This window comes from Sardina pilchardus, chromosome 21 (genome assembly GCF_963854185.1).
Source record: "Sardina pilchardus chromosome 21, fSarPil1.1, whole genome shotgun sequence".
In the NCBI taxonomy this organism is placed as follows: domain Eukaryota; kingdom Metazoa; phylum Chordata; class Actinopteri; order Clupeiformes; family Clupeidae; genus Sardina; species Sardina pilchardus.
The window spans coordinates 31,173,491-31,187,089 of NC_085014.1; the positions used below are offsets into that span (position 1 = coordinate 31,173,491).

Genomic DNA, 13,599 nt, shown 5'->3' on the forward strand with positions numbered 1-13,599 from the left:
TTCACATGCACAGAGTGCAATCTAAAGTGCTCCACACACAAGACATTCACAAAAGAACAAAAGATGCCGGACAAAGCGGCGTAGTCCCCAGCGTACCCACAGCACCAAGACATAAACAAACAAATGAACAATGAACAAATGTTAATAACAAATGACACACAAATCAAAAGATGTCAGATGGAGCGGCGTAATTGTCAGCGTACCCGAGACATAATGGTAGACATAGACAAGACAGACATAAAACAAACAATTAACAATAAAACATAAATAAGAAAAAAATTAAAAATAAAGAAAATATTGTGGTGACGAGTTCCCAAAATAAATCCATCTTATATGAACCAAAACCAAACAAATGCTTGACGTTACAGCTTGGTATAATCTTTATAGAATAGATATAATAATAATAATAATAATAATAATAATAATCCTGTACCACATATACTAAAAATGTTCACTGAGGTAGGCTTTGTATATCCTGCCAGTATGCACACACTGATTAGCTAATATGCTATTCCCATCACTGGCCAGGTACTGTTGTTCACTGACAGTGAGACTAGTCTATATTTGAATTGTGGAGTCAGCGGAGGGGGGTGGAGGGGCTATAAATTGACACCACCCATATCTTCCTCGCCACACCTCCATCTCCACCCTTTCCCATCGTGTTCCATCTTAGTAGCTCTAGCGTTTTAAGCATGCTCCACCCCCATTTCTGATCCACTGCAGATGTCAGTCTCTCAATGACTGAAGTCATGAGAAAGACCTGTGAATGCTTTAGCAGTGAGAGGGGGTGACAGACAAGGATACTAAGGGTGAAGCCCCTGCTGCGATCTATTCTCACTCTTTCAGCCTCCCCTGGAATTAGTAGCATTGGTGGTGGCAAGTTGTGGGTAAGGGTCTTGTAGATTTTACAATACTCATGTATGTTTATATTTCTTTGTTGTAAAGATTAAATAGATGGAAGGGTAAATACTTTGTGAACTGTGATGTGAACAGTTGTCTGAGCATGACAATTTCAGTGCACAGGATCAACTTTGAGTGGCTGTATGAGATTTGCTTTTGATTTTAGGAGTGGTTACACTGTGCAGACTGCAATGCATGTGAGTTCAAGCATTCAGGCTTAGGTTTAACTAAAGGTCTCAAAATACTCAAAGCAGTTGTAATACTTTTTTTCGTTTTGATAAATGAATTGCTCCTAAAGGGAGTGGGAGAAACTCAAGCTTTAATAGCTGACAGGGTAAAGACAGCAACAATCTTCCTCTAGTGTTTTGCTTTAACTTGAGTTACTTGTAATCATTAACCTACTTTGCATAATTGTATAATAATTGCATAATATAACTTCATGGTTATATTCCTTTCTTGTTATGCATCGTAAAACTACTCACAGCAGAAACTGTTTGTGAGATTTATCTGTCCACAAGTGTTTCTAAATTCACCACACCATTGGTGAAACAGAATTAGACTAGCATTTGTCTCAAATTACCCCTGCCCCCATTTGCTGTCTCACCCAGTGGATATAAGTGGCCTCGTCCTCTGTCGAAAGAAAGACATTGGATCCTCCAAGTCAGCCTTGGAATAGTGCAATGCATGGTTGAATCACAAACGGCTTTGGAAAAATCAAATTTTCACCAATATATTTTGTGAGGAACACAAAAAAGCAGACACATAAGGAATATATGTGTCATAACATATGGAATTCCTCCAGTTACAGTGTGCTGCATTGTATTAAAACATTTCCATACTTGATGTAGTGTGAAAATGTTGTGTTGACTGTAGTGCTAGCCTGGGAATTCCCATACGAACATTTGGCTCATTTGAGATTTGCTCTTTGAGATTTGCTTAGAAGCCCATTCCCAATGTCCCTAAAACGCGGGCACGCAAATACAATGGCTAATCTGGCATGGACGTGTATTTATTTGGAACTGAATAAACAATTGCATTTAAAACCTTTGTTTACAAGATTGCCACACTTCTGAAGCAAGTTTAATGCACCAATTGAAGTTTCATTTCACTGCTAGTGACGCCCCTGCTAAGAAGTCGTAAGTCAATGATCCTTTCCCAGACCCGCTCTCAATAACAATAGAGAGGGTCTGTGTGCTAATCCGGCTACTATAGTGCAGTTGCAGGCAAAGGACTTAGAAGTCTGTAATTCTGGTGAAAGATGAGTTAAACTAACACTAAAGTCCCATTCCTGTGTAGGCCTAATACTGGAATACTGACTTCGGCTGAGCCACTTGGTATCCAAGACTGTCAAAGAATATCAGATGTTTTTGACTACACATTCACACAGAGAATAGATTAAAGGAGCCGTATGTAGGAAATGTATTTCAATTAGGCTAATCATAAAATGGCCCTGATATGTCACTAGACATTTAGATGCTAATTTCAAATACTTATATCACTGACAACAGTAGTCCGGCCAAGATATTTTCATTTAAAAGTGAAGTTGCAGCCCTCAACTGATGTTGATGTTGTTATGTTGTGTTTTGGTTTGATGCGCCGCCCTACACTTATCTACGAATCACGAAGTCAGTAGTATTTCGCCATCCGGGTTGCCAGCTATGCTAGTTACCACCATAGACAGCTGCAGCTACAAACGTGTTGGATAAAATATGTCTACCGTTATGGAACCTAAAAGACCTTGTTATGAATCCGAAATACGTCTAAATAAAACAAGGATTTAGGAGATTGAGACGGCTGAAAACGGAGAAGAATTTGAAGACAGACGTCAGTGTTGTTAATTTGCTCCTGGACAGGTAAAGATTCATCAGTTTGGCTAACTTACTTGTAAGCTACTGTAAATGGACATTTTAAATAGCCTATTCATGACAGTTGAACAAATTATGCAAGTTTGTGCAAAGTAACGTTATGTTGACCATATGGAGGAGGTGGGTCATTGAATTGAAAAGGTAGGCTAAGGAATTGTTTGGGAAATAAAAGCAGCTATAGTCATTGCTAACGTTAGCAATGCATTATCTGAGTGAGTTCGTTTCTCTGTCATTATGCTGAGGAAAACTTGCCATTGAAAGCTAGCAGCCTACGTTCCTGCTGCAGCTAGCTGGCAACCGTGACTCAGAGGGGAGGGGGAGGCGATTCACCGCTCTACAGTATTTTGAAAGTAATTGCAGTACTCGTTTTGGCCAAAATCCTACATACGGCTCCTTTAAATGTCCATTGGGTTCAATATTCATATTTTAGTGATAGAGAAAATATTTGTGAAAGTGTATAAGAGATGTGTTCATTTTTCAGACTCGCTTACCAGGTATGCCAACATGCTGTCACTTAAATTTTTTGGTAACACTTTACTTGATGGGTTCGTTCATAACACATTCATAACAGTTTTCATGAACTGCATATGAAGCATTCATGACTGTTTCATGAAACATGACTCAACATTCACACCAACCCTTTCATGAATGTGGAAGGCAAAAAGTCAAAAACTTGTCAAAATAAAAGTCCAACAATCGCAAAGCAGCATTGCTGTCTTTTTTGTTTTAGCCAACCTGATCATGTCACATCTTAGTCATCATCCAGTGTCCAGGAGAATTTCGTTTTTTGTTTGTCTGTTTGTTTATTTTATGATAGTAACCTCTGAAGAATGCATAATTGTCTACACCAATGACTATATAGATATATAAAACAGAAATGTCAAACCATTCAGAGGTCCACATATGGTCAGACCCATAGGCCTATTTGTGTGACCTGGAACGGTTTGACATCTCCCAGTAGGAAAAGATGATAAATTATCAAAGGTTACATTATGAAACAAATACATTTCATAATGTAACCTAGACACCAAAAATAACTAGAGAATGTAATTCCAAGGAAATTACGAGTGCATGAAAAATGTACAGATAAATCATGTAGATATGGTTACTAAGGTGTAGCTAGGGTAGACATGGTGGTTTCATAGTTTATGAAAGTTGATAGTGCAAAGATAGACAGTTGAAAATTGAATATGGATAGCTTATTATACGGCTCTCTAGAATGTTGAGAGAGCTCCCATTCACTTTGAATGGGCCTCCCCAACGTTCTGCGGTGAGTTAAATATATATAATCACCGGTGAAAGTATATAATGACCGCTGTCAATGGCAACGGGTTTTGTGCTTCTAATTCACGTCTTTCATATCAATCCGCAAAAAAGCCGTTCGCTGGTTGCAATGGAATTTCATTGAAAGTTACGAAGTATGTTGCCAGGCAACACCGCACAACTGTCAACTGTGGCGAACTACAGTATTTATTTTCTAGAAGTAAGCGGAAGCCACCAAACGGTAGCCAAGTCATTGCTAAAGACACATTGAGTTAAGTTTCATTTCTCGTTTTGGCAAGTAGCCGTATAATAAGCGGGATAATGTATAGAACGCCGGTCATTATCAGAAAATAATTCCCTTCAGGATGAAGCAAAACTTTGTTCTGTTCATCCTGTCGGGAATTATTTTCCGATAATGACCGGCGTTCTATACATTATCCCTTACTTAACCCTTTGTTGACTGCCCCGAACATTCCATTTTTTCCACACTTGATGACCTCGTGGCACAAAAAAAGCTTACTGTGTGGCCATACTACATGACAGAGATAAAATATACACAGCATTGTAATCAGAAGAAAGAACACTTTAAAATGGTATAAAACATAAATAATTATGTGTGAGGGTAGCATAATTATGTCTAGAAATATGCTCAAAATTAATCCGAAAAAAATAAAAGAAATACAGTTTTTCAACATAAATCTTATTTTTCTCTAATTTCTGTTGTAGATAGAGAAAAACTTAGAGTATATGACAGACCAGCAATGTTGTCCCCTACTCAAGGAAAAAAACAGAATCCATTTATCACTTTCTGCTCAAAAGTTATGGTCAATTCATTATGTCCTGTACGTTTGCAGAAAATTGTAGAATCTTTACAGGGTAGAATGTCTTCACTGCCCGATTTGACATTTGACCTCAAAATCCAGACAAAATGGTCAAAATAAGTTATTTTGGCCATATATCCATGAGACAGAGCTATATATGGTATGTTTCACTATACTTTAGGACAGGTAATACAAATCCTTATGGAAAAGAAAGTGTTAACCTTTTAGTGACCCACGAAAAGTTGCATCTAAATAACCCAAATATGTACATTTTAACTTTTTTTTGTAAACCACCACAACACCCAACATCTATTTTGATTGTATTTAGTTGATTTATTTGCAAACATAAATTATTACAAATCATATTGCTTTAGTCATTTGTTTTTAGATGTGGTAACTCAATAAAGAAGTGCAATTATCAAATCACGAAAAATAACATAAGCAGCAATGGACAAAAAGTCAACCATCAACTAAAAAAGTGCGTTTTATTTAGGATGAAAAAGCATGTTATGAACAGTCAATCAATAAAATCTAAAAAAAAACGTCTTATTTATGATCAACAATAAATGTAAATTCATTGATAAGTGCATTTCCAATAAACAATCAATAGTGAATGAACACTCAATGTCAGATCAATGGTAATGGAAAGTGCCTCCTGCTGTCATGTGCAATAAACAATAATCTCTTGTCAATAACTATAAACAGTACCCAAGGAATGTGATCAGTGACAAATTCCCCAGGGTTTTGTACAGAAGCATAAACTATGTTTTGATTTCACCATTCCACAGCAACATGCTGGAATGGTTGGTAAAGTGCTTTACTACACGTCACCTTGAAAGTCTCTAACAGGCCAGTGATTTTACACAGTTTATCACGCTCATCTTCAGCACCAGTATCTACAACATGGAGCATTGGCATCAATGCTTTGAACCGGTCTCTTGACATTATGCTGCGTGCCCACAGGCCATGGTACATGGTTTTGGGGCTTCAGTATCTGTAAAAAGAACTAACTGGGACAAGGCCACAAAACGTTACAAGGGCCATCAGTCATGCCAATTCATCTGGACTGGTTTCTTTCCTTGTACCATCTGTGCCACCATAATAGGGCTTTCTGAGGATTTGCTCCCAGGCATAAGCATTTGTGTAGGTGCATTTGTAGCAGGAGGGCATCTGTATCTATGGCTTTGGTCATGGTACCTCGTGTTACTTGTACGTACATCTAGGTGAACACCAGGCTGGCGTACAGGACTGAAAGATAGCAACTGGTTGAGCATGTCTGGATCATCATAGCTATATGTCTGGACAACAGGTTGATTCACTGGATGTGCAGCTCTCCCTCGTCCTCTCCCTGCGCGCGGTCGTTCTGGCATTCCTTCTGGTCCTTTCAGGTTCAAGGCTCAGGGCTACTTTCAGTCAGAGAAGGCTGCTACTTAGGCCTACTAGACATGCCATTACTCTCTTATAGGGAGCAAAAATACACATTTCTGGAACTAAACAGAACTAGTAACACTGATATTTATTTATTCCTTCCATCCTATATTCAGCTCTTCATCCAGACATGCCCATAGAATATGCTAGCAACACTACAATGTTGACAAAGAGCGAATAATTTACCCACGAGTGAGATAAAGCGCAATCAAAAATAAACACACACGAGGCGCGATTTCTTTCAGTTGTGACAGACAAAAAACACACCATACAAAAGGCACAGTCTACTCACGAAAATATAATGTTTTATGAAGCTGTAAGTAGTGTAAGTAGTAGTAAAATACAATCTTGAGTTTCAAGAACTTTATTGTTTACTCACATCGTTGTTGTCGTCGTAGCAGCTAGTCGTCGTCGGAGTCAGTCACGAAAGTCTTCATCCAGTTCACGGTCCAACTTGTACTCTTTTCCACTAGATAAGCCACCTATTTCACTGTCTTCACTGCTATTGTCATCATTTATGTGTTGACAACACATTTCTGCCACCTCAGCAGCTGAAAAACGGCCTTGAGGATATGTACGGTCCGACATGTTAATTCATTGTACAACGGCGAATGAGCCGAACGCGGAACTTTCGGAGGCGGGGCAATCACAAGATGTAAAATTACATAAAACTAAGCCAATAGGCTATCAAAACGAACTAAACTACTTGACAGTGATTGGCTAGCTGTTGACAACGTATCTACATCGTTTTTTTCATCGGTGAGGTTAAATGCGTGCATATTTCAATGGGCCGTCCTCAAAGGGTTAAAAGCTGTTGATAAAAAGATAATTCAATGAATGTTGACAGACCGATAATTATAATTGATGTTGATAGGTAAATCATTTTAAATGGATGGCGAAAGGTATAGTTTAATGGATGTTTAATGTTTCGCTAATGTTTGCTAGCAGTTATGATAATAATGTTAATATGCTAATCAGATTGCTTAGCTAATTTAGCTCATTTTTGCAAGCAGTTTTGCAAACAATGCTAACCAGGTTGATTAGCTAACTTAGTTTATGATTTCTAGCAGTTATGCTAAAAATGCTAACAATGCTAATTATGCTAACCACGGTGATTAGCTAACATTGGCTAATGATTTTTAGCAGTTATGTTAAAAATGTTAACTATGCTAACAATGCTAACTATACTAACTAGCTAACTTGTTAGTGATGACTTTTATTTTGAAACATTTGTTGCTAGGGTATCCATGGTGGCCACTATCAGGAATAAAAAAAGTTACTGCAGTATTATCATGTTGGTTGCTATGGAAACTATCATAAACGCTTAATTTTAATGGTTGCTATGTTGGTTGTTAGGTACATGGAGGTTTCATATAGTTGACTGGAGGCATAGTTGATGATAACTGACAGTTGGAATGGTTGAACAGTTAAATAGTTGAGTATTTTAACGTGGTGGGCCGTTATCGGCGTTAACGTGCTGCGTTAACGTGCAACTCTTATCGGGCGATAAAAAAATATCAGCGTTAATCTATTCTCAAAGTTGGGCTGGGAGCTGGGTCTATACCACGCAAGCTATATGATCACTTTCACCTTGATATTTTAGCGCGAACGCGAAATGTTTATGAGTGCGCCTGAAAAAAGTCTACATGTAGGTCGCACTGGTGCACCTGACGCTGCTCAGCTGCTTCCTTTTACAAGTTGTCATTGTAGACTATGCGTGTAACTTTACCAAAAAGTAATCCCCCTCTTCCTGGCCTGCTTTCTCTTGCTCTCCTTCTCCCTCACTCTCCCGTGCGCGCCCAATGGACACCCGCGACCCGCCCCTCGACATGCACATTCAGTGTTTCCCACACATAGACAAATTTGTGGCGGTGCGCCACAGATTCAGCACCGGCCGCCACATATTGCGTTTCGTTATTCTTTTATTTATTTATTTATTTATTTATTTATTTATTCTTATTTTGAAACGCTATTGAAAAACATGCAGCATTCGTAAAGCTGAATTTCCTTTCCCTGCGCTCCCTCTCTGTCACTCGCGCGTCTGTCTCTCATACACACACACACGCACAGCCCCTACCCTCCGTGCACACCGCGGCTGTCTGTCTCCATGAAAACCAACGAGATCACCCCTGGAAGCGTGGTCGGTGGTCGCACTGATGCACCTGACGCTGCTCGGGTAGAAGCATAAAGTTCTCCCGCAACGTTTGTAGTCTATGCGTGCAACTTAATTACCAAACAGTAGAAGTAAACTTTTTCTCCTTGGCCCGCTCTCGTGCGCGCTCAATGGACAGCCGTCCTCCACATGCACATTTAATCCAAATAAAACATTCACAATCGTGGACGCATTGACGCTCAGAAGACGGCTAGCTAAATTACTGTTATATTCGGTTAGCATCATTAGTAGGCTATACTGCAGACATTTGATTAAAACTCTTGCATTCAAGTTGACTGACCAACATTGTTTTTCAACTCCAAGACTTAAAAGGGCCTGTCCCAAGGAGAAAAAGTATTAGCTTACCTTGAAACTTAAACACATGTGGGGAAACTGAACAGTCCAACCAGTAGAGTATGATAAGCTTAGCCTGCTATGTTTACAATATTTTGAGGCTTCTACCAGAACGCTGAATTTAAGAAGTGGAGTTGTAATATGAATAGTAGGCTAATCTGCATAAAGTAAATAATTACATAATGTGTGTGTGTTTCAAATAAAGACAAGCTTCACATGTTGGTAAAAAAAAAAAAGTTACATCATATGAAAGGAGAGCGATAAAAAGGCGATGCAATGAAAAATATGGGTGCACCCCCCCCCGTCAGACGTGGGGCGACCACCACACATTGCCTTCTAATCTGTGGGAAACACTTAATCCAAATATAACATTCACAATCGTGAAAGCAATGATGCTTATAGAAGACGTTAGCTAAAGCTTAATATTAATTCCGGTTAGCATCATTGCTGCAGAAAGTGGCATTGCAACCATAGGAAGACGTAGGCTATCCATCACACACAGGCTACACGATGGACCGTACTAGTCCACACTGCCCTCTATTTTGCGGTTCGGAATAGGCAATTTATCCTGTTGGCAGGGCTGGCAAGTTTCAGAAAATGGCAAGCGTGAGAGTTTGTCCGCCGACCATAGGTCGGCGAATAAATTTTTTTTGACTGTCTACTCAAAATCGTGACATTTGGCAGCTCCAATTAGAGTCGATTTTTCAAGTGTGAACTTATCAAGAAAGAGGCAAATAAATGTTACACAGCTCTGCAACAAGTACAGGACAATGGTAGACTTAGCAGCCTTAACGTTAACTTGGAAGATCAAGGAGAAACAGCGAATCAACTGCGAAAACTAGCAAGGAGAACGTTTTAAATCTAATTGTCGGAGTCGGCCCTGTTGTGTTTGAAAGACAAGTTAGAGGCGCCAAGACCCGCCTTACGTTGCTTCTGATTGGTTTATATTGCGTGATGCCTTCAGTGGTTGGTGAGATTTAGGCACAAGGGACTGATGGATTGGTTATTGCTGTCAGTCAATCAGAGCTCGAACCACGCAAGGAATTGACCAAAGTTTATCATAATGAAATATATATACATACATAGTCTATAGCGCACTGAATGGGGAAATATTTTGCGTGAGAAATGTCAAGTATGGCGTGTGGTGTGAGAATGGGTCAAATTGCGTGACTGTCACGCTCAAAGCGTGGAGTAGGCTACAGTGCCGCGCCTCCATTGCAGTGTAAATCCAACACATTATGTCAATCTTTAAATCCACAAAGCTTGCAGCCAGATAACGTTGATTGTAAGTTCCAACACAGAATGCAATCTTGCCAATTAAACAGCGATACCAACAACCATAGTCTCACGGGCGTCTGTCAAGCTTTTACATGATCACAGCCACGTAGGCTAGCCTATAAACTCTATAACGAACATAGCTAAACGTAAGGACAACGAATTCTTACCTTATGGTTTAAGTTATCCACAGTAGGCTAGTCCATACGGAGCCCGGGAAGGGTCAGGTGGGTGAATACTTTTTAAGTGCACTTTTGCGTTCCCTCGCAATAACTTTTGCGTTCCTTCGCAATACTTTGCGTTCCCACGCAATAGTTTTGCGTTCCCTCGCAATACTTTTTGCGTTCCCTCGCAATAACTTACCGTTCCTGTCAACTTGGGCTCCATACATTAGCCTACCATACAGGTTTACATGGACTGCAGTTCATCTCATGGATAATTTGGACATTATTAAGTTTTACGTTAACCTGGGGCTCACATACAGCAATATACTGTCTGTTTTGTCTGTTCTGTCAGATTTGTCTGTGAGACACAATGTGATCATAAGCATGAAAACTCTGAAGCGTCTGCTAAAGAAAAACGGCTTGTTTCGGTGCAACATGAGAGTTGACAGCGCATTAACCTGGCGTAGCCTAGGCTAGCCTACTGTATTGCGCCCAATGTTGTCTTTATGGCTTAGAACCAAGTATAGATTTAGAACGTTTGAGATTTCAGGGGTGACTTATTTGGCTGCTCCTAGGGCCGAGGTACTTGAATTGACTCGGGTTAACTCCCTCTCTCCTTCACAACAGCATGCAGGTTAATAACTTGCACAGTGGTTTGGATCCATGGACCCATGATCGAATAGTCACTTTGGTGCATATTTAACTTGAAAATTGAAACTGCACTATAGGTGAACTTCAGTAGGCTACTAAACAAAATGTCAGCGCTTGCAACTCTTGTTTTAACTTGGCAACTTAATTTCAGTCCTTTATAGTGTCATATTGTCTTTTTAACTTATATAATGCTTACAGCAACCTGTTTGCATTTACATGCAATGGTAATTACATTGCATGTAAATGCAATGCACTGTTATCCAGTGACGTGCGGTCAGGGAAGGCAGGGTAGGCAGTGCCTACCCTGAGTAAATTTCATTTTAAAAAGAGGGACGACACGTATTTTTAAAAAATATTATTAAAAGCTCACACTGAGGTCACAAACAATACAATTAGAATGCAATTTCAATTCTAAAAAGTAAATTTACGTCTTATTTAAGGTCAAAAACTCAAACAATCCGCGCAAATATAGGTCTGTTTTTTTCTTACTTGTAAAAGATGGCTGAAGCTGAAGCAGGCTCGACGTCGGACAGGACATGTTCAAGACGGACATACTTTCATTACTTTCAGTTTGTTAGAGACAAAGATATGAGGATGGGACATAGTAAGTGCACTTTATGTGCGAAACCAAAAGATCTACCTCACGCAATAGCAAGTAATTTCACGAAACGTTTATAGCGATACCACGCTAACATTACGCGAGTAAAAAGAAAGCAAACTGAGGACGAGTCGAGACTTAGAGCAGCATTATCATTACATTATCTCGTAATCTCGAGCAGCATTAGCATTACATTATCTCGTTCCGCGATGCCACTTGAACCTCAAGAAGTAAAGAGACTTGGAAGAGTAGCCTATGGTTGAAGATATGCATCCGCTGTCAGCAGTGGAGTCTCCAGCTTTTAGCAAGACCCCCGTCCAGACTAGCAATGACAAGGTAAGGTGTTGTTGCCTCAACAGGTTGTCACTGCTGTAAATAACAACATCATGTCAATCTGTAATCCAGACAAAAACGTCTGTTACACAACAAACATTAGCAATAAATAGTAGCTGCCACAAGTCTCCTTACTTCCTGAGGTTCAAGTGGAATAGAAATGCAAAAAAAAGTGTATCTTGTCAGGTCTTTGGCTTTAGGTTATTATAGTGGGCACTGATTTTAATGATCTCTAGTGCAATGTATCAGACCTTTGTCGGTTTCAAAAAATTCTACCTATGATTGAGCTGGATCAAGCATAATAAGCTACATAAAAAAATAATAAATATATATGTATATTAAAGTTTATATGAAAGTAATTCAAAAGTAATGCAATAGTAGTGTAATGCTTTACAATTCAGAGACAGTAATATTGTAGTGTAACACATTACTTTGAAATGACAGTAACAAGTAATACATAATGTATTATGTTTTTGAAGTAACTTGCCCAACACTGCGTATTAGGCCTACATGATTCATGCGAAAGTTTATGGGGAGAATAAGCATGCAATTCCCGCCAAGCGCTGCCTTTAGAACGCAGATAAGCCAATGGCAGTCCGGCCTCAACGGGACTCGGGACATCAGCTCGGACAACTCCAGATATGAAACGGCAGGGAGGAGGTAGCCTACAATTACAAATTAATGGTGGATTTATTTAGTTTAGCTAATTAAAACCCCAGACGGATAACCATGGTCAACCAAGTACACCGAGAGCCTAGAAAACGAGGTTATATTTCATCAACAGTAGCCTACAAGATGTCTCACGTTTGCAGCAGGTCTACTAAAGAAGCCAACAACGCACCAGGTATTCACTAGCCTATCCAGCATGTCACGGGCAGAAAAAAAAGTTTGGGTCTCAGTTAAAACGATTTCCCCCCTCTTAATCCCCCATAAATACCAGTAGGTCTAGTGAGGGAAATTAGCTTAGGCTATTTGTTATTAAAATATGATGAGGAGGACCCCAACGAATTTTCTTCCTTATTTCCTTCTCAAACTACGTTGAAACTGCATCTTTAACAGCCCAATTTTCAAAATTTCCCCCGGACCCCCGTAGGGTAAAAAAAAAGTTTAATTTAAAAATGCACACCTAGTGACGCCTCTGAATCTGTAAAATGACTAAGTAGGAGGAGTATTACCATGAAAATATAGTAATATTTGCGAGTGTATGGATGGAATTTACATATGTGAATGGCCACTGCCTACCCTGCCACAGACCTCACCGCACGCCACTGCTGTTATCCCTGTTCTTCTTATTATTACATTGCATGTAAATGCAATGTACTGTTATCACTGTTCTTCTTCTTATTATTATATCTTCCGACCAAAATCAACGATCAAAGGCTCTAAAACCACTGAACCGTTTGACGTCACAACACTCCTACACAGGTCTTGTAACGGAGATTTGTTCTATGATTTTTCAAATGTGTGAACTTTATGCTTTTTGAGATATTTACGATAAAAGATTTTAAAATTCCCAAAGAGTTTACATTGAGACCCTTTGGCGGCAAAGATTAATTGTTACGTCAGTGCTCAGCTGTCAGTAATCAAGGATCTCTGATCCAAAGCCATGCCGCCACCACCACCAAACCAGGCTAAACGTGAATGTTACGTTACATCTACTCATTCAGCAGTACAGCTGTGAAAACATTCTACCATGCCACGGCTGACCAGGACGTTATCATCTTGTCTCATGTTAGGCTACTCCTTACTTGATTTGTTTATATCGTTACAGTAGCCTAAAGCCCCATTCATGCTC

The 13,599-nt window shown here is 39.5% G+C and overlaps 1 protein-coding gene across 3 annotated transcripts in view; it reads left to right on the forward strand.

Moving 5' to 3' along the window:
• The first annotated feature begins 734 nt into the window (after positions 1 to 734).
• Positions 735 to 13,599, forward strand: part of myot (myotilin) — a 198,288-nt gene continuing 185,423 nt past the window's right edge. For 2 of the 3 annotated variants that reach the window (XM_062524864.1, XM_062524863.1), the window contains exon 1: positions 735 to 887. The gene's annotated coding sequence lies outside the window, so the exon portion shown is untranslated. The remainder of the gene's footprint in view (positions 888 to 13,599) is intronic. The other variant, XM_062524862.1, reaches the window with a different exon arrangement.